Source organism: Dermacentor albipictus, chromosome 1 (genome assembly GCF_038994185.2).
Source record: "Dermacentor albipictus isolate Rhodes 1998 colony chromosome 1, USDA_Dalb.pri_finalv2, whole genome shotgun sequence".
Taxonomy (NCBI): Eukaryota; Metazoa; Arthropoda; class Arachnida; order Ixodida; family Ixodidae; genus Dermacentor; species Dermacentor albipictus.
The window spans coordinates 218,919,188-218,945,344 of record NC_091821.1 but is presented as its reverse complement, the minus strand read 5'-3'; the positions used below and the strand labels follow the sequence as shown (position 1 = coordinate 218,945,344).

At 45.9% G+C, this 26,157-nt stretch overlaps 1 protein-coding gene and 1 pseudogene across 2 annotated transcripts in view; both read right to left on the bottom strand.

The window, feature by feature from the left end:
- Positions 1 to 26,157, bottom strand: part of LOC135897418 (neural cell adhesion molecule 2-like) — a 551,631-nt gene that overhangs the window by 491,692 nt on the left and 33,782 nt on the right. The window lies entirely within an intron of this gene.
- LOC135897430 (U2 spliceosomal RNA) lies at positions 16,903 to 17,082 on the bottom strand (annotated as a pseudogene).

Here is a 26,157-nt window from a genome sequence, read left to right as displayed (position 1 = left end):
GGAGACATAATGCTTGGAAAACTGGTGGCTCTCTATACGAAGTGTCTATCGACTGCAATGATCCCATAAAACTGTAAGAATGCAAACATTATACTAATCCACAAAAAGGGAGACGTTAAAGAATTGAAAAATTATAGGCCCATTAGCTTACTCCCACTATTACATAAAATATTCACCAAGGTAATTTCCAATAAAATAAAGGCAACACTGGACTTTAGCCAACCAAGGGAACAGGTTCGCTTCAGGAAGGGATACTCTGTAATGGCTCACGTCCATGTCATTAATCAGGTTATCGAGAAATCCGCAGAGGAGAATAAGCCTCTCTATATGGCTTTCATAGATTATGAAAAGGCATTTGATTCAATCATAGAGGCATTACGTAATCAAGGAGTACAGACCACTTACGTAAATACCTTGGAAAATATCTGCAGAGGTTCCACAGCTACCTTAATTCCACACAAGCAAAGCAGGAAGATACCTATAAAGAAAGGGGTCAGACAGGGAGACACAATCTCTCCAATGGTATTCACTGCGTGCTTGGAAGAAGTATTCACGCTATTAAACTGGGAAGGTCTAGGAGTAAGGGTCGATGCCAAATATCTCAGCACCCTTCGGTTTGCCGATGACATTGTTGTATTCAGCAACAATGCAGACAAATTACAACAAATGATTGAGGACCTGAACAGAAAGAGTGTGAGAGTGGGGTTGAATAATAATATGCAGAAGACAAAGATAATGATGAATAGCCGGGCAAGGGAACAAAAGTTCAAGATCGCCAGTCAGCGTCTAGAGTCTGTGAAGGAGTACGTTTACCTAGGTCAATTAATCACAGGGAACCCTGATCACGAGAAGGAAATTCATAGAAGAATAAAAAATGAGTTGGATCGCATACGGCAGACATTATCAGCTCCTGACTGGAAGCTTACCATTATCATTGAAAAGGAAGGCGTATAATCAGTGCATTTTACCAGTGCTGACATATGGGGCAGAGACTTGGAGACTGAGAAAGAAACTTGAAAACAAATTAAGGACCGCGCAAAGAGCGATGGAACGAAGATTGCTAGTCATAACGTTAAGAGACAGAAAGAGAGCGGTTTGGATCAGAGACCAAACTGGTATCGCCGATATTCTAATTGACATTAAGAGAAAAAAATGAAGCTGGGCAGGTCATGTAATGAACGCCGGTTAGATAACCGTTGGACCATTGGGGTTAGAGAATGGGTACCAAGAGAAGGGAAACGCAGTCGAGGACGACAAAAGACTAGGTGGAGCGATGAAATTAGGAAATTCGCGGGCGCTAGTTGGGGTAATTGGAGATCGCAGGGAGAGGCCTTCGTCCTGCAGTGGACATAAAACAGGCTGCTGCTGCTGCTGATGAAAAGTCGTGCAGTCGTGAAATTTGCTGCTCTGTTGTGCAAAATTGGTTTTGGCATGCTACAGCAGCCGTGGTCGGTTTCTTTGATCAGTTTGTCTTTAGTTCCCTTCAGGCGCTCATACATAAACACCCGTACAATGGCGTACTAACGCGGCGCCATGACGCCACTGTCTAGAAAAACGTTCCATTCGTCACTCGAAGTACGGAGTGATTGTTGGCAAAAGATGCATAATCTGGAGTCGTAGAAGTTGCCTCTCACTCTCGCACGCCATTTTACTCATTGCTTCGCGGGGCAGAAATAACACATGTGCTCTACCTGAGGAAGCTTTCGGTACATGCACGGAGCCCTTGTAGCACTACGACGCCAGCTTTTGAAGTATCCAAATTCGACCGCAGCTGTGAAGAAAAAAAACGAAGAATAAGAAACCGAAGAGGTACGCATCATTCCATGCCAAGCAAACGTAAGCGCGCCGCCTTCCTGTCCCCACTGACGCCTTTGGCATTTTGACACGGCAGAGGCGCACAACTCGGTCTGAAAACACGAAATGTCGCTCAGTTCAGTGAGCGCGTGCGCAATACGCCTACGTGGTTTCCAGTTTTTGGAGCTACCACAGGAGCGCCAAAACAAGATGTGCACGTTGTTCTCTCGAGAACTCTGCTCCTCGTTCGATGCTAAGTCACCCTTCCCGCTTCACTTCCTCGCTAGTGCACGGTTCTCCGTGGGCGTAGACCCAGAGCAGCATACGAAAAAGTGGCGGGACGCCTGCGTAAGCAGCCGGAAAGCTACGTTCGACGCCACGCAATGTTACTTTTAACTTATCTAGTTTCCCAATGTTTACTTTTAGTGTTATTTTCTCAGGATTTCATTATAATAAACCTGGCATCTTGGGTCGCGATAGAAGACAGTAATTTACTTGGCAAGGATAAGCTCAAGCATGCAGTAAGCATGGATGCTGACATGCTTTAATCAAGAAATGATATCCAAGGAAGAATGTTTCGCGCAAATTTGTAACAAGGTTTAGAGCAAAATAACGCTGCAGAATGCACCTCACAGAGCAAGCAGGAACGGCTGAGTAATGTTTTAGTTAACAAAGCATATTGAGGCACCAAGCTATACGTTTATGTATTGGAGGTGCACGTATAAATAACTGTCTGTACGAGCTTATACGGCGGCCGCGCGTCATATTTAAAAAGCGAGGCAAGATGCTGGGAAACTACTTGTCACCAACCCCAATATTCACCGATGATTACGATACTTCCTAATGCGAAATTTTAGCGCAGCTCTATACGTGTTTTCCTTTCGCGATATATTGGCTGGCGCGGACAATCTGTCTCGCGCGGCACGTTCCAAACGGAGCGAATTGTGGCGTGACTGCCTCGCTAATCGGGACATCGCGAGAGGCAGCACGTGGGTGACGCGTTAGCGCGATTCACAGCAGTCAGCGCAGACAGGCCTCCACTCATGCAGCGCTTTGGTGAACAGACGATGCCGCGCTACTCTGGCGCCATCTCGTATCCATCGTCGCCGCAGGGTTCGTCTTGCGCAGCACTACGCTTTTTCTTTTCCCGCGTTCGCCATACCCTTCTCCTCCGCTTACCGCATTATGGTTCCGCTGCACCCTCCTCCGCCGCTTTCGCCCTCGCGCTATCTTCGCTGTCACCGTTTTTCATCTCCCGCTGCGCCCCGCGTTCTCTCTCATCCTTCGCTGCGCTCATTCGCTCGCTTACGAGGTACGACGCCGACGCTGACACTTGCTGCAGGAACGGGCGCCTAAGAGCTGCCCTCTAAAAGGTTGCGAACCCGGGTCCAGGAGGGTAACAAAGCGCGAGAAATGCCCAACAGCGGAGGCGCCTGCGCTGACGCGGTTGACGGCGACCTAGTTACGGTGCCTACGAAGATGAACAGAGGCTACGTTGGTGAAGCTCCAGATGCTGAATGTTGCCTGCGTGTTGCACACACAGTGCCAATTAACACTTCTAAAAGACAGTTGGTAGGTTGTTGAGAGAGAAAGAGAGAGAAACCTTAATGGCACAAGAACACCAAACGCCGGATGCCTGTGAGGAAGAATGATGAGTTCAAAGTAAAAGCGGAAAAACTGACAATGTTTTCCATTGACTTGAATAACCGATCCAGCCGCTGTTGTTTTGTCATTGTCAATGAACACTGGTCAACACTGGAATGATTAACTTCGGATAGCTTCATATCACACTAGCTCACAAGTTAATCGCTCACTTTCAGTGCCTGGCGCGTCTTTTTATTTAATTTCTTTCCCTTATTTTATTTTATTCAGTGGGTAAAGTGTTTATTGCAGTTTATGGTGATGGTCGGGAAAACTGAAATCAATGTATGTATGTATTAAAAATTAAATTATGGAGTTTTACGTGCCAAACCCACTTTCTAATTATGAGGTACGCCGTAGTGGAGGACTCCGGGAATTTCGACCACCTGGGGTTCTTTAACGTGCACCTAAATCTAAGTACACGGGTATTTCCGCATTTCGCCCCCATCGAAATGCGGCCGCCGTAGCCGGGATTCGATCCCGCGACCTCGTGCTAAGCAGCCCAACACCATAGCCAATGAGCAACCACGGCGGGTGTATGTATGTATGAATGTATGTATGTATGTATGTATGTATGTATGTATGTATGTATGTATGTATGTATGTATGTATGTATGTATGTATGTATGTATGTATGTATGTATGTACGTATGTACGTATGTATGTATGTATGTATGTATGTATGTATGTATGTATGTATGTATGTATGTATGTATGTATGTATGTATGTATGTATGTATGTTTAAATTCCCTTCAAGGTCAAATTAAATTGCAGAGGGGAGTGATTAGAAAAGATTGTTCTTAAGATAATGTGTTATGAATGCGAAACGAGATGTCGCGGTAAGTTACTCAGAAGTTTAGAAAAGAACACAGGTGTAACGAGAAAAACACAGGGAAGGCTTAATAATTATACAATATTTAACGATTTAAAAACACACATTAGTAGAAGTTACCATAAATACCTTCTTTACAATACAATGTGAGCTACTACTTGCACAACTACATCGGGATTTTCAATAGTGGCTAGTGATGCAGGAAGGGGATTCAATCCGCTGTATGTTGTTATCGTATAAATCGTAGATAAGTGGGAAGTTAAGCTACATTAGAAGTGGCTATTTCAAGTTACAGTCAAGAAATTCAGATAAGCCCTTTCCCCGTATAACACTTGCGTACATACCACAAACATACTAAGACTACAAAATCTTTAATAGAGGTAAACGCATATATGTGGCAGACAATTTAAAAATGAAGTCGCCAATAATGTGGAATGCCAACTTTATCAACGTGATTAAGTGTTTCTTATGATATAGTGTGGGAGAATGATTAATTGTCTGCGCAGGTCATGGTGCATATAAAACCTACAAAAAAGAACTACGGCGATTTGCTAGGTTTGTTAGCTTTGTGCAGTACTGAAGGTATGATGGTAAGTAGAGAGTATTGATCTAACAGAATTTAGATCAGCGTGACTTGCAATTTAAGCACGGGTAAGAGTTTCATATAGAAGTTTAAATGAAATAGATCATTTCTAATAGATTAAGTTTAATGTACCTGGACACGGTTGCTAGCGTAGTTAATGACGTACCGAATTAGAGTATTCCAAGACAGGTTGGATGCAATGAGTACCCCAAAATATTTATATGATGACAGAGTTACTAGTAAGACACTGGTCAGATTACGTAGACAAGTTGGTGGTTTGGTTTCTGTATGGATTCGCATAAATTGATACTTATTCAGATTTCATTCCATTAGCCATGTTTTGCAGTAATAGGAAACAGCATTAAGATCAAATTGAATAACAGTTAACTCATCGTCCAAAGTTATTTCGTGAAATATTACGCAATCACCAACGAATAAATTGCTTTGAGATAAATAAGAAAAAGAAGCTCATCAAAGACAGAACTCTGCAGTACGCCGGAGTGCACCGCGCAGGTAACATGCTTAATTGATTTAAGTATGCAGTTTTGCGTGCCAAACTCACGGTCTATATGCATATGAGACACGCCCTAGTGGGGGACTCCAGATTATGTTCCACCACTTGGTGCTCTTTAACGTGAACAAAAATGCACAGGCGGTTTTTTTCTTCTTTTCATTCTATTTTTCATTTGGCCTTCATAGAAATGCGGCCGGCGTGGCCGGTATTTGAACCCACGCCTTCGGGGGGTTAGCATCGTAACGAAGACGCCACAATGACTGGTGTCACAGGCTTAGAGACCTTAGCCGAGACGAACTAAGAGTGGTCGAAGATAAACCATTCTATTCATGTTATGTAATTTGCTAAAGAAGATGAAGTCAGCTAGTGATGATTTGTCAAGAATAACATCAAGTTTGTGGGCGAAAGATATTAGCTGTGGCGCACAAGTATGAGTTGCGGAAACTGTATGGTGGTGTAGCGACGAAAGAGTTAGATACCAAAACTTGGAGAGGTGAGATAACAATGTGTACTAAGATCTTGCATGGAATGCTACAGTAAGGGATTTGGGGTGCAATCGAAGATCGCTGTTAGAAACGCACGTTAGGTTAGCATTCAGTTTCGCCTCATGCGATTGGCCTAGGCCGCGCCGAGTCGTCAGCCGCGCGAGAGCCACAATCTCAGATCGCGTCTATGGGCTCATAATTAATAGTGCAATGATCATCACCTAATTTTAAAAAATGGAATCATCTTTCTGGTGTTCTAGTCGCATGATAGCAAACTTCCAATAAGTGATTGCTCGAAAATTATGGTTAGTATTGTCGAAGAATAACCTGCCATGCCTTTAAAAAAATTTGTCATTATGTCGGTACCAGATTCTTAGGACGGCTTCAAAGGTTTTAACACATTTTCCACACCATGATCATTATTCGTTAGTGTAAACATTAGACTATATACTTGGAACAGTATGAGGGAAGTGGTTATGTGCTTTCAGTAAGGCGAAAATTTGAAGATAAGAAAATTAGGAAGAAAAAGGGTTTCATGTGCGTGGATGGCGGGACGCAGCCATGTTTAGGTTATACCGACGGTGTTAGGCTTATAAGTATCAATAACGGATGGTAAAGAAAATCGCGTTTATTTAAAACACTACGACTGTTAGCAAAATGAATTGAGAGATCATAAAGCCTACGTCCAGTGCCCCTCCTCCCCCTTCTTTTCCCTTGCAGTTTTATGGGTTCTAATACGCACCGTATCGGAAAACTAAGGGCATGCCAATGATGGCGGTTTAAGGTTAGTTCCCGTTAGTGTCTTTACTGCACCAGTTACGTCATCATACATGAAGGGTTTTTCTGTAGTAAGTGTTTATAGCTAATGTCTGATACTGTAGCTTGAAAGGGCGTGTTCCTGACTGAGATTTAGCGACGCAAACTCTTTGCGAATGGCGTGTTTAGATAGCTAGAAGTCTTCACTCCCAGTAATACACTTCTCCTTTAATCTACTTTGCATAACCGGTACAGATTCCGCTGTATTAGAACTTGGGAATTTAAACATTATGGGGTACGACATTTGTTAGACGCACAGGATCCCAAGCGATGTGCGTGCTCGATTGCTCCGTCAGGCTGTGAGCAAGACAGGTCGCATACGTGTTGAAGCTGCGTTTTGGCGGAGATTTGCGCATATTCGCGCTAATGGAGTACGCAGTACAACAGTACCCTACTGCGACTGGACTAATCCTCAAGATCACTGAGTTCGTGTTGAAAGGTGTGTCAAGCCGAGAGAGCGAGTTAAATCATTAGGGTTCTACTGGAATCCAAAGATCTTGGGATCCTGGCCTCACAGTTCATTAGCCCAGAAAGCAGTTCGAGCGCTTCTTCACTGCTTGAAGGCAACAGACTTGAGTGCCCGACTATAGACACCCTGCACCTAACTTAGTGCATGTGAAAGTGCGGTATAGACTTATGTTTTCTCTATCTCTCTTTCACTCCCAATTCCCCTCCCCACGTGTAGGGTACCAAACTGGACTCAGTCTGGTCAACCTCCCTGCCTTTCCTTCTTCCCTTCTCTCTCTCTCTACTGGAACCATATAAGCTGTACCAGATTGTTGATTGAGTTCGTTTTTTTTCTTCCAGATTATCCAGTCTTTTCTAGATAGTACTCATCTTACTTTCTGTCCCTTTTTTTATAGGTTTTGATCTTTTCGACATCTGCAGCTAACTCGGCTTGGGTTTCAGCAAGCTTACTGATGGATCTGCGTGCTCGCAGATCCATAAATCACGATTCAGAAAGGGTTTAGAGCAAACAGACCAAAGGCCGCAAGCACCATAAGCGAGGGGAAAAATGACACCGCATCTACTGGATTGGAAAGCTAATTCTATGGGCCAGGAGGGCAGTCTTAATTACTAAACTTTACGACACAGCTTTCCCGAAGCAACGATACTATAATACACCTCATCAAATCAAACTATTGTTGCAACCAAGTGCTGGATTCCGAGATAGCGACCTACTGCATATTCATCTTGCCAAGTGCGAAGATTGTGTCTGGACATTAAAAAAAAAATTAAAAGACAGCAGTTGCGGAAAAACGGGTAGCCGACAAGAGGAGCATGAAACATCGGCTTGCTGCACCGCTTCAAGAGTGACGGGTCTCCATTGCCCAGAGTGGACTCGCTACGAATATTGGAGATGCATATCGAATCTAACGGTGCCAATGGAACCGCACTGCAAAGGATCACCGTGAAGACGGAGAGTGCTCTCGGCCTCATTCGGAGTATCGCCAACAGGTACCGGGGAATCAAGGACGACAATCTCATCCGCATTATACATGCTTTTGTTCTCTGCCACCTTTCATACTCGGCGGCCATGCATAATTGGCATGTTGCAGAGAGGCACAAGCGCACTTCTCTCATCCGAAAGGTTTTTAAGCTAGCCCTCGGCTTACCTGCAAGCACCCACACCGAAAACCTGTTGAAGCTCGGAGTCCACAACACGCTCGAAGAAATTATCGAGGCACAAGAGCACTCACAGCTGCTCAGGCTATCCGGCACCCCAACGGGCCGCAAGATACTCGACGAGATGGGCCTTAATCCTGTCGATCAGTGCCCCGACGCCGTGTGGATTCCCATCGACATCAGGTCTCAACTGCACATCGCGCCCCTTCCCCGTGTCAAAGATTGGTGGTGAGAGAATTCGCACTCTCCGAACCGGAGGGGATGGGACGACAACAAACCCACCCCGCGTGCGTTTAGTGAGGGTTCGACTGCTGACCGGCGATAAGGTCCACGCCTGATCGACCGTGAACCAGAGGCATGAGACGGGAGGCGACGTTCGACACCCACATTCAATTTAATACAATAAAATCATGCGCGAGACATAATGAAAGAAAAACCACATACAACTTCCAGTAGTGGGTCCTAGCTCGCGGAGGGCGTGCGGGTCACACAGCACACGCCCTGACGCCACTCGCGCGACACTAAGCCCACCACGTGGGAACCATTAACACTGGCGAAATAACAAAACATACGCGGCACAAATGAAAAATATACGCGACAACAAATAGGGCAAACATTACACTAACAGAACATACAAAAATTAACACTCGATGGTTAAATAAACGAAAGATTAAACGCGATTGAAAAAAGACAGTCCGGCGGAAAGTTGTGAGAGCGGCCCGGAACACGAGGCTTATCTGGGGCGTGCTTGCCGAGGTCCTGATCTGAAGAGTGTCGGGCTGCTGCAACCTCGCTGCCGAAGATCCTGACGGACTTGCACCGTCTGTCGCTCGACCGGCGAAGGCTTCGGCCTGGAGATCTCAGCCTGCCGACCACATCTTCAGATGTCCCCCGGTGCACGACCTCGCTCCTTCGTCCTCCAAGCTGCTCTGCCGCTCGCCGAGCCGCCGCGTCCCTCCGCCGCGCTCAGGCGACACCCGTGACCAAACCGGTCTGGCGAGCTCGGGACAATGGGAAGCTCTCTTCCCCATCGCCGTGCAAGCGGCGTTGCTGCTGCTGCGGCAATGGCGGCCGTCTTGAGAGGGGCGCGGGCATGCAACTCTGTGACACCCCGCAATATGCACCCCGCAAACAACGTCGGCAGACGTCGGGCCAGGGGTACAGCTCTACTCGAGTATGTCCGCAATAACCACATTGAGGCAAGCTTCGTGAATGCAGCGGCATATGTCCAACAAGAGGCATTCACCGTCTCCATCGTAGACTCCAATTCAAGGCTCACTTGCTGCGCTACGGTACGCACTTCGAGGCCCGTGGTAGCCGAACAGGTTGCAATCGCGCTGGCTGTGCTCGATGGTCGCAGAGAGGCAATGTATAGTGATTCCAAGGCAGCCATTAAGGCCTACCAAACCGGTATGGTCTCCCCCCAGGCCCTCCGCATTCTCCAAAGCGCCAAAAGTATCTCTCCGCATTCTCTCATTTGGTTTCCCGCTCACTTGGGATCGATTGAGGGTTCTCCCTCTAACCCTAACGAGGGCGTGCACGAGGCCGCGCCAGGACTCACTGACAGCGCCGCCTCAGCAGTCCCCCTGCCCCGCGGGGAACCCTTGCTCACGTTTAATGAAATCACCACACACTACTATCTGTCAAGACGGGTATTCCCCCTCCCGCACCCAGCCTTATGTAGGGCGCGGGCGGTTACCCTTCGACTTTTACAAGCCCGTGCGTACGCTAACCTCGCGGTTCTTCATGCCATATACCCCGAAAGATATCCCAGTGCGGACTGCCCTGCCTGTGGACTAAGGGCAACATTGGACCATGTGTTGTGGGAGTGTGAAGCCATCGGCTCCTCCTTCAGCGAGGATAGGTGGGCTGCGCTCTTGGGCAGCGCCGAACTCAATGACCAAACCCTGGCCGTCCAGAGTGCCCGCGATCGGGCCGTCAAGCTCGGCTTGGCGGTCCCTACTTGGGACTAGCCGGGTGGCGCGGGGTCTCCCCTGCGTCTTCTCTGGACCGAAATAAAGTTACTTCACTCACTCACTCAAGCTAAAGAAAAGAAAGAGTATGACCCACAAGCGACACTTCTCCATGGTTTAACTAGATATCGCTGTCCCTCCTGGGAGCTTTACACTACAAAAATGACAAAAATACGAGGTGTGCCGAAGCGTATAGCTGAAATATTTGCGTAGACTGCGCGAAGCTTTCTTCTCTTTCTCTCTTTCTCAGGAATGACCTTACGTTTCACGCGGTCGACAAAATGAAAGTAACTACCTACATTGATAATTTAATAGAACTGCGTGCTATCTGATGGCTAAATTTCTCTGTATGGAATATTTCACGCATGATACTTGAAATCGCGAAAGCTCGGCAACAAATCAAGCCACTTGGGTTGTCTTGTATACGCTAATTCGTTTTCACAGCAACTCGTTTGACAGCAACTGTTTCTATTCAAGGAAAAGATTCAAGATGCAGATTCGCGAAGCACTGCAGTCCGTAAATATGTTTCTCTGGTAAATAACAATTCTTAAGAGGTAAGCGATGGGTGACTCGAAAATTAACGACATTGACGGAAAGGCGGCAGCATGCAGAAAGCTTTGCACCCGGGTACACCCACATTTTTTTTGCGTTTTTAATAAATTACCTGATCTCGAGAAGAAACGCCATGGTTACTTCCCACGCAAAAGCCTTTTGCTTCAATATTTCCTTTTAAATTATTTCACAAGCGCGTAGCGTTGGTTGCTAAAAAAGGGAGGAATCACACTACGAATAGCAACATAACGCCCGGACCAGAGAGATTTCGTAATGAGTCGCTCAGGGAAAGAGTAATAGCCAGAAGGAAAGGGTTAATGTTTCCACCTTGCGCAAAGTAGGGTCGATAAAAAAAAAATAAAGAACCCAATACATGCATTCTAATCGGCGCGCTAGCGTTTGGCGGCGAGGGCCGGTTTGTCAGGAAAGTTGCGAAACTGAACAGAAGTCCGGTGCATCGGCGCTGAAAACGGAGCGCGTAAATCTTGCGCCAGAGGCCCATCCATTGATTAAAAAAAAAACGTTGCGACGCTACGACGGCCGACGTGTCCAGGCGGCAAAAGTCGGCTTCGCCTGCTTGCTCGCTTGGGGAGCCGTCGCTGGACAAAGCAGGCAGAAGACGGGAAGTGGGCGTACTGAGAGCGTCTTCGAGTTCACATTCATTACGCAGCTAATTGCCCTGCTAATACAGTCACCAGGCCGTGGCGAATTCACGGGACGCAGACGCAGCGCAGTGTTCTAATTACGGCGTTGGTGGTGCGTGCGTGTGAGCGTGCACTCGGGAGGGAGATTACGTGCACTTGGTTAGTTTGGCCGGTCCGAGGCTTACGGGCGGAAAGCAACGAGTGCGGCCTGCCAGAGATGCGAGCATCACGGGCGTCGGATGCATTCATATCTCCGTTAGAGCAGGAGAAGTGCTAGCTACATTTTTTGTCTGATTTTCTTGACACGCCGTGCGCATGGTGCTCTTGTGAAAGAAGGGCGGCTGGAGGTAGAGGGAGTGGTTCTTGGACGCAGCATCCGCTTCGTAGGTCGAGCCTTTGGCCCTCAAACAAAGCCCGGGACTAAGAGATTCGAATTAATTTTTACTCGATGAATAAAGTGTTTTCGCTCTCTCCATGCCATCTACAATCACGCTGGCAGATCGTTTAAGCAGGCTGCTTCGTTCATAAACGTTTCAAGACGAATTCGAAGCGGCGAACAACACATTTGTAAAGGTCGAACGCCGATATTTTGAAAGATTGGTGTTTTGTTGTTTTTCCGAGAAAAAACAGGGCAGAGAGCTCTAATATGCACGCTCCTCTGCTCTGCACCTTAAAAACGAAGCCAAGCAGCGTAGCGACTTGGACGTTGTTGAGGTGCGTTATTTTGACACTGACCCTTTGGAAGATTACGGCAGATGAATTCCTTAGAAAATACAGACGCTTGCTGCACTTTTCAAGCTCGAAAGCATCCCGCATGTGAGTACCCCTTCAGTACATGCCGTCCCTCCTTGAAAGTTCCAGGCTATATAGTGACCGTTTCGCGCGTAAGGTGGGTCCAGCATCGACGCAAGCGCGCACTGAGGAAAAGCTGCAAGGCCTGGAATAATTTGCGTTAAAAGCGGCAAAGCATGGCAAACTGCTATTGAACGTTGTGTTCAATAGGGGTTCTATTAATACTCTCGTAACTATCTTGGAGCAGAATAAGACAGTAGATACCTTCAAATGGTATATGATGAACGCTCAAAAAATAAGATTACATGCTTGGGATTTACTTGCCAAAATTGCTATATAGATAGATAGATAGATAGATAGATAGATAGATAGATAGATAGATAGATAGATAGATAGATAGATAGATAGATAGATAGATAGATAGATAGATAGATAGATAGATAGATAGATAGATAGATAGATAGATAGATAGATAGATGGATAGATAGATAGATAGATAGATAGATAGATAGATAGATAGATAGATAGATAGATAGATAGATAGATAGATAGATAGATAGATAGATAGATAGATAGATAGATAGATAGATAGATAGATAGATAGATAGATAGATAGATAGATAGATAGATAGATAGATAGATAGATAGATAGATAGATAGATAGATAGATAGATAGATAGATAGATAGATAGATAGATAGATAGATAGATAGATAGATAGATAGATAGATAGATAGATACTTCAACTGATGATGATCTGTTCCGAACCACCGCTGCACTTCGCTCCTCTAATAGGCAAGGCGTGCGTCGAGTGAGCTCCTGAACCACACTTTACAATGTGCTGAACATGGTTTAAATGATGGGTCCGGGACTTCAAATAGGTGCGACGTAATGCTAACGCACTTGGCTCGCATTTACCTCTAAATCACCAATGATTTATTGTTTTTTGTTTTGCAACGGGATCCCACATGATAACGTGATATTTTATGTATGGGGCAAATGGATGTTTTCTGTGACAGCGATAGAGTAAAAGGAGCATCACTTACCACAAAGTGTGAATCTGCCTACAGTGCGAAAGCACAGCGCAGCGCTTATGGAGTGGCTGCCATACGACATGCTAATGTGTTTGTTTAGGGCTCTTTCAGTGTCTTAGAGCTGGTTGAGGAAAATACGGACTGTGGGTTGTGAGATATGGAATAAGAATGGGCTGGGGTGCGTTTGGCAGGCATTCTCAGATCATGAACAGCAGGTTGCCATTATCCCTCAAGAGAAAAGTGTATAATAGCTGTGTCTTACCAGTACTCACCTACGGTGCAGAAACCTGGAGGCTTACGAAAAGGGTTCTACTTAAATTGAGGACGATCCAACGAGCTATGGAAAGAAGAATGATGGGTGTAACGTTAAGGGATCAGAAAAGAGCAGATTGGGTGAGGGAACAAACGCAAGGTAATTACATGTTAGTTGAAATCAAGAAAAACAAATGGGCGTGGGCAGGACATGTAATGAGAAGGGAAGATAACCGATGGTCATTAAGGGTTACGGACTGGATTCCAAGGGAAGGGAAGCGTAGCAGGGGGCGGCAGAAAGTTAGGTGGGCGGATGAGATTAAGAAGTTTGCAGGGACGACATGGCCACAATTAGTACATGACCGGGGTTGTTGGAGAACTATCAGAGAGGCCTTTGCCCTGCAGTGAGCGTAACCAGGCTGATTATTATTATTATTATTATTATTATTATTATTATTATTATTATTATTATTATTATTATTATTATTATTATTATTATTATTATTATTATTATTATTATTATTATTATTATTATGAAATGTTCAATCGTGGAGCTGCGATGTTGTCGTGGGGCCTGCGATGTTCACCTGCAACATCTACTTGCGATATCTGCCTTCCACGTGTACCCACAGGCGGCACATGGCGGCCTGTATACGTGCTATGAAGGCGCTTTCAATCTTCATGCCATACACAATTCTGGACGAAATACTACGATGAGCTTCAGATCAGATGACTCTATGTATGTAGAGGAAATATACACGTGGGTATGTTTCGGGCCTGTTATTTCATGCTTCAGCTCTTTCTTTCATCTTCCCTCCCTTTCTTCCTATCTCCCGTTACTATTTTTCTGTCTCCTAATTTCTGAAGAGTAGGCAGGCGTTGTACCCTTCGAGTGACAGTTGCCAGCCTGCTCCTCGCTTTCCATTTCTTTTCAAGTGTATATATGGTTTAACAACAAATAATAATAATAATAATAATAATAATAATAATCACATTCATCTCGAGTAGCGCGTGCTTTATCAGGGTGATTGCTACTCGTATACCTCCGCTCTTCCTGTAAGCAACTGGCAATAAAAGCCTGCAAGGGTGTCGTGTTCAACGAACTGAGTACTTCCTTTGCCAAGAAGAAAGGTTTTGTGTTGGGTCCTTCATTTAGTTCCTTCCTACACGCCACGTTGCACGATAACTATCATATGCAATGCTGAAGGTTCTTGAGAAATCATGACTCGCAAGCCCATAGCACCAGTTGTGTAATATATCAAAAGCCAAGACAATGATTGGCAATCCAGTTACCTGGATTACGGTACCTCGACAATAAATGAGAAAAGAGATGCACTATGAGAACGAAAAAAAAAGTCGCCGAGCGAATATTGTACCTACATGACGTAAAAAATTAATCGCTTACAAGAGAAGCTGACAAGATTACAGAGTATCCTGTTCAAGCAGCTTACTATAGAAAGGACGCAGCGCGGGCCAAGCACATCCCGGTGAGGTGGACCCTCGACATTGCTATATTTTCCACCGCTGTCTGTTGCGTGGCTCTTAGGCACGCTCGACCGGTGCAGTCAACTAATGCGAACAATGGAATCTCACCGACGCCTTTCAGCGACTTTGTTTTCTTCTCGCCCACATCTTACTGCCCACGATTTCCCTGTTCAGCCAAACTTAAGTCATTCGTAAGCAAAGTCCTCGTTCCGGCAGACGACAATAGCGGTCGGCCAGTGTTCACGAAATAACGAGGAACGAAATAATAATGAAAAAAAATTAATAAAAGACGACATCGGCTCCCTCCCACGTTTCGTTTCGCCAAAACATCAAGGCCTGCGGTGGGAGGCAGTATTGAACCAATTATATAAAGGGGACGACAGAGCTCTGGCAGAAACGTATGGATTACGCGAGCCCAAGCGGATCAGAGCACTGTTGAAGGGGATCCAGCCGAGCGCGCGCGATTACAGCGAGCGCCTGTCAGTCGACACTCGTAGGACTCGGTCTCGGCTCAGCGGCTGCCGGTAACGAGAAGCAAGGCGGCCGCTCCGCTCGGCCGTACGACGGTCTCGCCGCTTAAAATGGCAGCGGCCTGGACCTGCGCGTGTTACTTCATCTGAGCTTCGAGAAACGCCAGCACCACGTGGCAGAGAGATTCTCGTTTGTTTTATTTGATTTGTTTCGATTTGTATATGATTTCTGGCTACCGTCTCCTTAAATGTATGCTTTGCTGTCTGGATTAGTGGTCCATTCCTTTTTTTTTCTTCTGTATTCCTTTTTAACTCTTCCCAGTCTCGCTGCTTAGCTCTCTGTAGCTATTCGTTCGTCTGTTCTTTTTCGCGAAGTTGAGAAATCAGCATTGCGGGATGCGGTTGGTATCCGAACGATGTTCTCAGTATTCGCTTCTTTTCAGTCGCTGATGTTATATACTTGAAATATTTTTTTGTCGGGGTGGTTTTTCGCTTATACCTCGAGTAAATGCGTATTTAAGCAGGGTAGGTCTCTTCATAAGTTTATTATTAGATAAGCTCCTGAAGCTTCTTCCCAGAGAACCCGTGTAGTCAAGCATTAGTATCGTGCATACGTAAAATGAGGGATTTTCGTTCATAAAATTTGTCACTCGTAGTAGTGCCTACCACATTCTTCGTCTTTGGCAACTAATATGTGGGCCGGAATAATGTAACAATTTCGTTCAGTCCTATTCTTTTTCGTGCCTCATATTTGGACAGATCGGAGCAACGCCTGCATTATGGCGAGATTCGACTAGTCCTGAACGGTGAAACGTAAATATTACAAAATAACGTGAATAGAACATTATAAGAATATAATAAAACAGGCTGGAAGGAGCTGCTACTTTCTACTGGTCATATTGCTTTGCGCAAAATAACACGGAGAAAGATTTTACCGTTCGAAGCAACACGTAAGCTAAAGGATATCGAAGACTAAGTGTCCATCCTTCGAGCAACGTTTATAACATATTTCCAACCAAACCCATTCAGCCATGGTTTTCACTGTTTAAGGTGGTTTGGTCCTTTTCGTGAGTTTTTTTCCCAATGTGCTTTCTCCTGCCTGCATAATGCGGTCCTCAACATCTGGCTTTGCTTGGCGCCAGGCTGTTTTAGCCTTTGAGCCCTACCTTGGATTAACCCGGTGGTGGTAGCTCGTACATGCGGTCATCGATCTTCGAGCTCTCATGTCGTCGCTATGGACAAAATTGAAAATCCTCACTTCAAGACCGACAAAGTCTATGCGCACTTGAGCCATGTTAGGTCTCAGCAGTAATACAATGACTGAGCTTTTACAGCGAAGCTGAATGTGGCTAGATTGTGGAAAAAAGTTGCGCGCGTCTTTCGAGCCGTGTAGATCGAGAATTTTCCCCGTACGTGGGCCGATACCGAAGATAGTGCAATACCGGTCCGACCCGCGGTGGAGTTGAAGCAGGCTTTAAGCACTCCACCAACTTCCAAAATAAATTTAATATCTTAGGTCCAAATACAACCCGTATCAGATATCAAACTTATAAGACATGACCGACACTTTGACCCGTGTTGGTCATGTCTATATGCCTCATCATCTTCCGAGGCTCAACATCGTGGAGGCGCGACTTGTCGCCCCTCGCCTTCCATTTATGTACGTAAGGCATTTGACGCACGGCAATGGACAGTCTGCCATTAAGGGGCAGACTGTCCATTGTTGAGAATGTTGAGATGTTGAGAATGAAGCCTTGCGCATATGAAGTTAACACACTTCCAGTGGCTCATTAGAAGAGAAGAAATCTTAATGTGTCGCCTGCAAAATGTTGTTTCCTTTTTTTTTTCTTTTTGCCAATAATCTGAATGGGGGACAGTGCCAATTGGAACACATTAGCACAGCAGAAACTTTAGAGCACCTAGTGCGTGACTGCCCATATACAAAGATCAGAGCCTTGCACCTCGGACCTCTATAGGCAAATTAGGTTATAGGCTTTTTATTTAAGACAAGATCTTTGGACCGTGGCCTCCTGCGTCTGCAATGTACAAAGGCAAAGAGGTGCCGCTACTTTCTTTAGATGCACCAGCCTATGCGGCCGCTTGTGTCGAACAAAGCGACAAACCCATCAGCATGAGTGCGCGTGCGTAGTGGGAACATCTCCTATCTCCCGCTGCTCATATGTTAGTCCATTTCCTCCTTCGCTAATAAAGGGTAAATTACCAGGCTCAGTTTGGTTCTCCCTGGTCTTTCTCTTATGACTTCGCTCTCTCTCGCTCCCGCTGTTCATATACACTCTTTTCGTGCCAATATATTAGCGTAAAACTCTACGAAACACACAATGGCAAGTTAATTTTGTGCACTAATAAAACATTCCAGCTGGTGCTATGTCTTTTAAGCTATTCGCTCTGAGTGCAAACACTGAGAGAGACACTGTGAAGTAGGAGCTTAATGAATTTCATGACTCAACCGACGCTAGTGTAGTATCGCCAATTACAGTCTGCATTTATAGTCTGGAGGTCCACCAACTCATGAATAGCAGATGAACAATATCTTTGAGCATACGCGTGCAAGTATATATACAAATGCAAGAAAAAAATTATCAAGGAAAGTTCATCAAAGGAAAAATTGTCACCCACTTGCATGTCGCACGAATCTATAAAGAAAACCCATATGGGTTCCTCATTAACAGCTTCACAGTTGACAAAAAATTCGTCCCGGTCGTTGTGCTTCGAATTGTCGATTAATTTGCTCTCGCGCTGCGATCTCTTAACCTCCTCATTTGCTCAGATGGCCAAACGACCACCCAGGAGAGGCGTTGGTTCCGGGCTCGTATGCCGCACCAGAACGAATTTTATGCGAAGCATATTACGAGGGCTCAACCCAGCTCCTCAGGCGCGGCGGTGACCATGAAATCACGTGACACCGTGACGTCACGACAGAGGAGAAGTGGCTTTGGCTCAACTCTTGCAAGACGGGCTGGGTGGGAATCGAACCAGGGTCTCCGGAGTGTGGGACGGAGACGCTACCACTGAGCCACGAGTACAACGCTTCAAAGCGGTACAAAAGCGCCTCTAGTGAATGCGGTGTTGCCTTAGAAACGCGCTGTTTCTAAGGCGTGCGTCTCTTGCTCAGGCGCACATTTCGTTGCCGCGCCGAACGCTGCTTTGCTCGACGCTCACCGCGTCCAATGCGGGGCGCGTAGTCGCTGCCCTGTAGCCCATTGTCTTACACCCCTTGGCGGGTCGACGGGAACGCTGTCGCGTTCCACTCTTGAAGGCGAAGAAGTAATGCATGAGTTGTTTCTTCGTCTAGCCGAACCAAATATAGCCAAGCAACAGCAGTTCACCAGGCTAAACAGTGGTTCAACAACTAAAATAAAGGCTAGTATGCTTCGCATCCTGGGCTTAACCTTACCTAAGCCACAGCCATTTTTTTCCTCTATTACGAAGCTTTGTTTCTGAGAAACCCGTGTGAGTGTTTCTTTTGTTGCTTCGGGCTACATGAAGGTAGATATTTTTTTTTTCCATTCGCGGACCTTCCTCCACCTTCCGGGATTCCGCAGTACTGATTTGCGAAGTATATGCTATAATCTCTTCATTCCGTCATCGTCAGGGGCACGAGCAGTGTGTCTGATGTGTGCTCTGAGCACTTCCAATGTCATGAGTTGTGACTCGGTAACCTTGAGCTATCGCAGTTGTTTCAGCTGTCGGCTTGCAGCGCGGCAATCTGAAACAAACCCTGAGTGCCTGCGCCTAAGCACTCTCGATGGTGCGGATGTTACTTCTGCAGGTATTGCTCAGTACAGGTAAGGTGTACCATCAAATACCCGAGAAACAGCGCCCTGTAGAGTTGTAACATAGCGTGTACTGACATACACCATGTTTTCCCTCCAAGGGAATTGAAAAGGTGCGAAATGGTCGTTAGACATTTCTTCTGGTAGGCGACTCCAGCTGAGGTCTCGATCAATGATCGCTCCTAAGAATCTGTGCGCCCTGGCGTAACTTTGCCCATTGATAGATATGACGTAGGACGTCATTGCCTTCCGCGTAAACGCGACCTACGCATATTTCTCAGGTGAAACCTGGAGGCCTTGTTCGCTAAGATACGCCGATATTGAAGCCGCATATTTTTGAAGCCTCGCGAGCACTTGAGGACCTGTTACGCCTGACATCCACACGCCGATGTCATCAGTGTACATTGATATCTGGATAGCACTTCGTATGCGTTCTATAAGACCGACAAGAAGTTTGAATAGCGTGGGGTTCAAGACGCCACCTTGGGGAACACCACGGTGCCTTTAGTGTTGAGAGATCGGACTGTCACCGGTGTGCACAAAAAAGGACGTCATGTGTAAGTAGTTGCGGGTCCACCAGTGCACTCAACCACCAAGGCCAACTGATTCAAGAGCAGCAAGTATGGCGCCATGAGCAACATTGTCATAAGCTCTTTTACGTCCAGAAGCATAGTGACAGATAACCATGTACATCTCTTTTGTGGTGAACGTAAGTGACCAGAGCGATGACATTATAACGGACGCGCCAGTGGGCTCTGAATGTAACATCCCTGAAGACCTGCAACATGTTCTGTGCCATTGCTACCACGCGTCAGAGAGAAAGTCTTTGTAAATATCTCTACCATATATATTTATATATATATATATATATATATATATATATATATATATATATATCTGTGTGTGTGTGTGTGTGTGTGTGTGTTTGAGAGAGAGAAAGAGAGAAAGACTGTAAGCGCTGTTAAGTGTTTATCACTGTGTATATCTAATCATCACCCAAGACCTGGAGTAGCATGTCAGGCGAACAACGAGGCTAACATCTCGAGTATATCATTAAAGCCTGTTATTCTGTTTCTCTATCAATGGAGCAGCGGAGACGACAAAAAACCGGCCATAGCGTTTGGTTAAACTTTGTAGCGTTCCAGGTACCACTGCAATCTGGCAAGGACCATGCGTTCCGTCACCTTCCCTACGCAACTAGCCAGCGTGATTGGGTGGTATGACGTGAGCTTTAGCGGTGACTTGCCAGGTTTGAAGAGTGGCACCAGACGGCTTGTCTTCCATTCTTGAGGAACATTTCAATTCCGCCTGGATTCATTGAATATATCCAGCAACGCATTTAGCGCTCGCTCACCCAGCTGGCACAAGATGCGGTACGATTATACCATCTGGTCCAGGCGAAAGATTGATTACACAAAGCAAGAGCCAAATGGAGCTCCTCGGTAGTGAAAGGCAGGTCCATGCATGAATTGCGTGAATGCGGCATGATGCTATCTGTACCACGGGTGCCTGTGCACGTTTACTGACTTGCAATCTTCCTACAGAAATCTTCCGCTACCTCGACCTCCTCTCGACGTTGAAAAAGGGCTAGGGGTTTGAATGACGCGCGTTGTTCGGGAAATACACGTAGGCCTCGCACAGTTCTCCATATATAAGAAAAAGGTTTCGGGGGCTAGGGATTTACAAAATTTTGGCCACCATGTGGAGGTTTGTTTGTCCATTAGGCGCTGGATCAGAAGGAGCAGCGCTCTGTTCTTTTTTCTGTCCAGCTTGGCTTGTTTCTTCCTTTCCGTGCTGCGCTGTACCAGTTTTAGAATGCAATACCAACTTACCCAATTCTCAACCATAGAGCATGTAGGGAAGCTCCTGACGAATAAGCACAACGACCTTGCTGCTATTACGATTGGCGAAAAGACATAAAACCAAGTTTACACATAAAAGACAAAGAAATCGAACGCTACCAAAACACAGAAGACGCGCGAGGCTCCATTTTGACTTGTTTCGCTCATCTATCCCGAACATTAATCAGTACTTTTCTTCATAAAGCTTCTTGTTAGGAACCAGACGGAGCCAATGATCTTAGACCTGCGAGGAATGTTTTACTTATAGTGAATTTCCCTGGTTCGAGCAAGCCGGCCATGAATCGATGCACTGCGGCGCTTAAATTACCCCCGTTCATCTTATCAGCCGTCAATTTCCCCAGCCTCCCCCCCCCCTCCCCCCCAGCCACAATTAACAACGTTGCACGTTACAACTCCTTATTCTTTTGAGCTTGAACGAGAGAAGTCCCCATTAAGTTGTGGGCCGAGATTGAGAGGCATTCTTGCATGTCAGCTGTGTTCTCTGCGTCTGTGTCATTTTTTCTCCTAGTTTGCACTTTTCGCATGCTAAATAGCGTAACATAAGAACAGCAAAAATAACCTTGAGGAAAGACATTTTGCAAACTATAGCCGTCGTTCCGTCCCTGTCGCTGTATCTCACAGCCCTTGCGCTCGAGCCTTCGCAATTAAGGATTCGCTCCAGGAGGTACACAAAGCGCGCGTTTTTCAAGTGAGGTTTAGTAAGGAATGTCGAGGGCGGGAGGGGGAGGGGGATTGTTGGGCACGGTGGGGAGGCATGCGATCAATGCATCAAGCTCGAAGAATTGGCTCTACAGGTCTGATAAATGGCCGGCGGCAGCTATTCGCGAAGCTGAACGAAGTTCAGTTATTATTCACGCTTTAAAGAGAAGAAAAATGCTGTTGTCAAAGGGTAGCTTGTATGCTCTGTACTTAATTCATCTCCATACGGAGAGTCCGAGAAGCCAAGGCACCATTAATGTGCTCCCCCCCCAAAGGGCAATAGTGGGCCGAAGGCCGTTGTATGTATAATATAAAAATAGAAACGGAGAATGCCTTGTTTTTGTGTGAGTGTAGGAGTAGGAGCAGTATATGCGTGGAGGGGCAGTAACAAGACATAAGGTACGATTTCAGTCAGTTTGGAGTTCGCGGTCTTATTTTCGCTGACGCGTTAGTGGATTCCAGAGAATTAATCAAGCGGACGCTGTTCAAACATATACAGTATAGAAAGTGAACAATAAAAGAATGATACGCATAATTAGTTTCGGAGACATGAGTGCTAAGAAGATGGGTAGTGCTCGTTTGATGTTCAAGGACGTAACTGATAGGACAGGAATTAAAATATGATGGGTGGCGCTGTTCAGTGCCATGCAAACTGCAGTATGAATATTGGTTGCGGCAAATTGAGGAGAACCATGGGCGGCGAGAGTTTTCATGTATCTGTATCGGCTACACTGTGGATACTGGGTGGAGCAGAAGGACACGGTGACTTGCAGATAAGAATGCATGTCAAAGTGAAGAACGAAATGAGAAAGTTACCTTCAAACGAAAAGAAAGAGATTCCGAGAGAAATTACCCGGGGAACTAATTTTTTATTGGCATAATAGAAGGAGATGTTGGCCCACAAACACGGTGCTGACTTTAGTCCTTGGCTCTTGAACAGCAGGTACAAAAGTCAAGGAGCCCCTATTGCTCAAGAGCCAAAGAGTACCACGGACGGCAAGCAAACGAGCACCAGAGTGATGTATGTATGTATGTATGTATGTATGTATGTATGTATGTATGTATGTATGTATGTATGTATGTATGTATGTATGTATGTATGTATGTATGTATGTATGTATGTATGTATGTATGTATGTATGTATGTATGTATGTATAACCACCTTATCCCTAGCCTTAACCGAATTTCGCCAACCGCTGCCACTGCGGATCGAACTATGCCCCTACGGCGACGCGCAACTGGGATCAAGATGAGCTCACTGCTGTGCTATCGCGCAACCTTAACGCTAAACGATTGGCGGAGGGTTCTGTGCAGAGTTTTGTACAGGTTTTTGAGCAGGGTTTTTGCCTCCCAAAGACTGAGAGTAGTGGCATCTGTGCATGTATTTCAGACGCGGCAACAAGCATTACTGAAGTGGGTGATGACAACGTTGTGTGCATTGTACAACTATTGTTTGGGGGAATATGGCACCATTATTGACCGCTTTATATTTATGCTGAAACTATTCGCCGTTTCTCATATTCAAGGGAAAATATTTTAGAAGCGCTCTTTCACCGAAAGGGGCTGAATATTTTCACTCTAAACTTTTTTAGCCTTGCAGCATTCTCTCTTGGTCACTGTAATAGAGATTTCTACTTAGAGCAAGTTTTCGTTGTTGTTTCAAAGCAGTTTCCTTGACAAATTCTCAGAACATGAATGTATTTAACATTTCTATGGATATTTCCTTCAAATGTTTCCCTTGCCTTTTTGGCAGATATAAATTTATTTTCCTAATTCGATCCGATTCTTGGCCAATCCCCCTTAGTGCGAACACAAGCCATTTTACAGCGAAGCTGTTAGCCTCTAGTTGGTCGGGATTTTCGGCGGCGTGGTCCTCACGGAAAAAAAAACTTTCAGCGACTGAAGCAAAAAGTCCACGCATTCTTTGATATCACGCATACAACGTACAACACAGCATTCGTTTCAATAAAGAAGAAGCACATTACAAGTGTCCAAACCACATAACTGGTGATAAGGCGTTCCTGCTAAAAGTGCAAAGCACGCAGCGCTCCCCGCATACGTTTCCCGTTAAGATTACTGTTGCGCAAGCTGCCGCGGCGATGGCAGCTTACGACGTGTGGAGTGACGTCACTAGCCTTTTATATATAAAAGAACCAGCCTAGCAACTGATTTCCTTGCTGCCGCAGCACCGCTGTGGGTGGTCAGCCATAGTTAAGACTCCCAAGGAGCAGCGTGATTACGAGGAACGGCAAAGAGAAAAGAAACAACACTGCGACCAGAAGCGGCGTGCCGCCGGTAGTCGCATTGCCCTAGAATTCCAGCACAGGGAAATTCCGCACGTATCGACATGCTCCTATGGCTGAATAATGCGCAGGAGGAGGAAGTGAGCAATAAAGCACTACATACCCCCTCAGAAGTCGTGGTGGTGGTTTTCAACAGATTCGCTGCATGGACACCTACTTTGGCAGTGCCGGGATGGCGAGCCAATCTTTTTTAGAGGGAGGCAAGACAATTTGAAGAATATGCAAGCAAGCAAGGTGCCTGTTTCCGCTGTGAGAGCCTGCTGCTGTTGCAGTAAATGAGTTCATAGCTGAAGGAATCTCGGAAGTTACTGGATTTCTTTTTTTTTTCAAGATTTCGATAAAAGTTTTTCGTATTACATAAGCTCTTATATGTTGATGACTGTGATATGCACATGAATTCAGTCAATGTTTCTTAATCAGTCAAAGTTAGCTCTAATAACACCAACCTTTAATAAGCTGCACATTTTGACATTTTAGTGCGCTATCTGCCAAGCAGTAATTATAGCCATGCTTATTGTTTCAACTATTTTTCATAGGTGTAAAAACTGCATCGATTGATGTCAAAATTGCGATTTTCGTTTCAAAGCAGGCATCCCGTAACGTTCACGTGGTGAACCGCATGGCAATTTACAAATAATCGGCCCATAGACCAGCACGTTAAGAAAAAGGCTTAGAGCATAGTGTACAGGAATAATCGCATGCATAAGGCAACGCGAGCTGCATCGTGTTTTTCATATTGGAATAGATAACCGGCTGATGTACTACTTCGATTTTCGGTTCGGTTTTGTTCATCGCGTCATAGGAAGCACTGCGGTTTTGTGATATCAAAACAAAAATATACTTTAACACGTAATCCTGCAGGTGATTCAAGTTGTTCCTACAAATGTCGAGACTTCCAATCAATTGCCAACCGCATGTAGTGGAATATGAAGAGAAGAGCCATAAAAACTGCCGATTTAAACAGAAAACCATTTCCCCCTATATACCTGCACATGCAGGGAATGTAAAAAGAGACCCTGTATACGGGAGCGTTTTCGGTGAGTATATTACTATGCACAAGAGGTCGTTCAAGCCCATTGCTTTACATTCGACAACTCCACTCCGGGATCGAAAAAGCGTTGCGTTTGTGCCATTATGTCATTCATTTGCTAGTTATCACTACGCCCTGGCGCTGGAAGTGTAACTTCTGCTTACATAAATCACATGGGCATCTAGTTTAACTACCCGAAATGCAGCAGACTAATTTTTCTGTCGGGGAGTGTTACTTCAAGTCTTGCTCAGTTGTTGGATAGAACACAAGCGTTTCCTCGTGATCGCTCCGACTGCAGGGAGGCCACCTCTCGTCCACGCCATCACGCTGCACAATTCCGCGTTATGCGCAGGCCAAAGCTATGTCTTGGAGATGAACCTTGGCAAAGGAGAAGACTGTATGCAAGATGGGGTGACCTAACGCGGTGCTGCCACCTGCTACGCAACCGTCTCCCGTGTCTCGAACTGGCGATGGAAGAGATGTCAAAAAAAAAGAAAGAAAGGGGGTGGGAGATGCACCCCCCTTTTTTTTCTCCCCTCTGTTCGGACGACCCTTCGGATGGCTGCGCACCGTGGGCCCTTCGCCGCGCTATGCATCGGCCAAATCGGCAGACGCCAGCCGACGCATAAACAGCGACCAACGACCCGCGGCACGCTGATGGATCCTTCCCCGGACACCGATTGGGTTCTATTCAAATTTCCTGCCGTCGCCTCGGCCGGGACGCTCCAGGAGTCGACCCGCACCTTATCGCCGGGTTCGGCACGCCGGTGGAATGATTCTCGCACCCCTCGGGCCAGCGGCGTCTTCTCTGCCAGGCATGGCGAGACCGGAATATTTGGGAGCCGCTTACAGGGCTCAGCGACATTAGGGGACCCACCGATGACTCTCGTTGGACGCCAGAGGGAAAAAGGCAGCGTCTCGCTGAGACAGCTCCTTCAGAGATCTAGTTTGTCGATGAGACGGCTCTTTCAGGA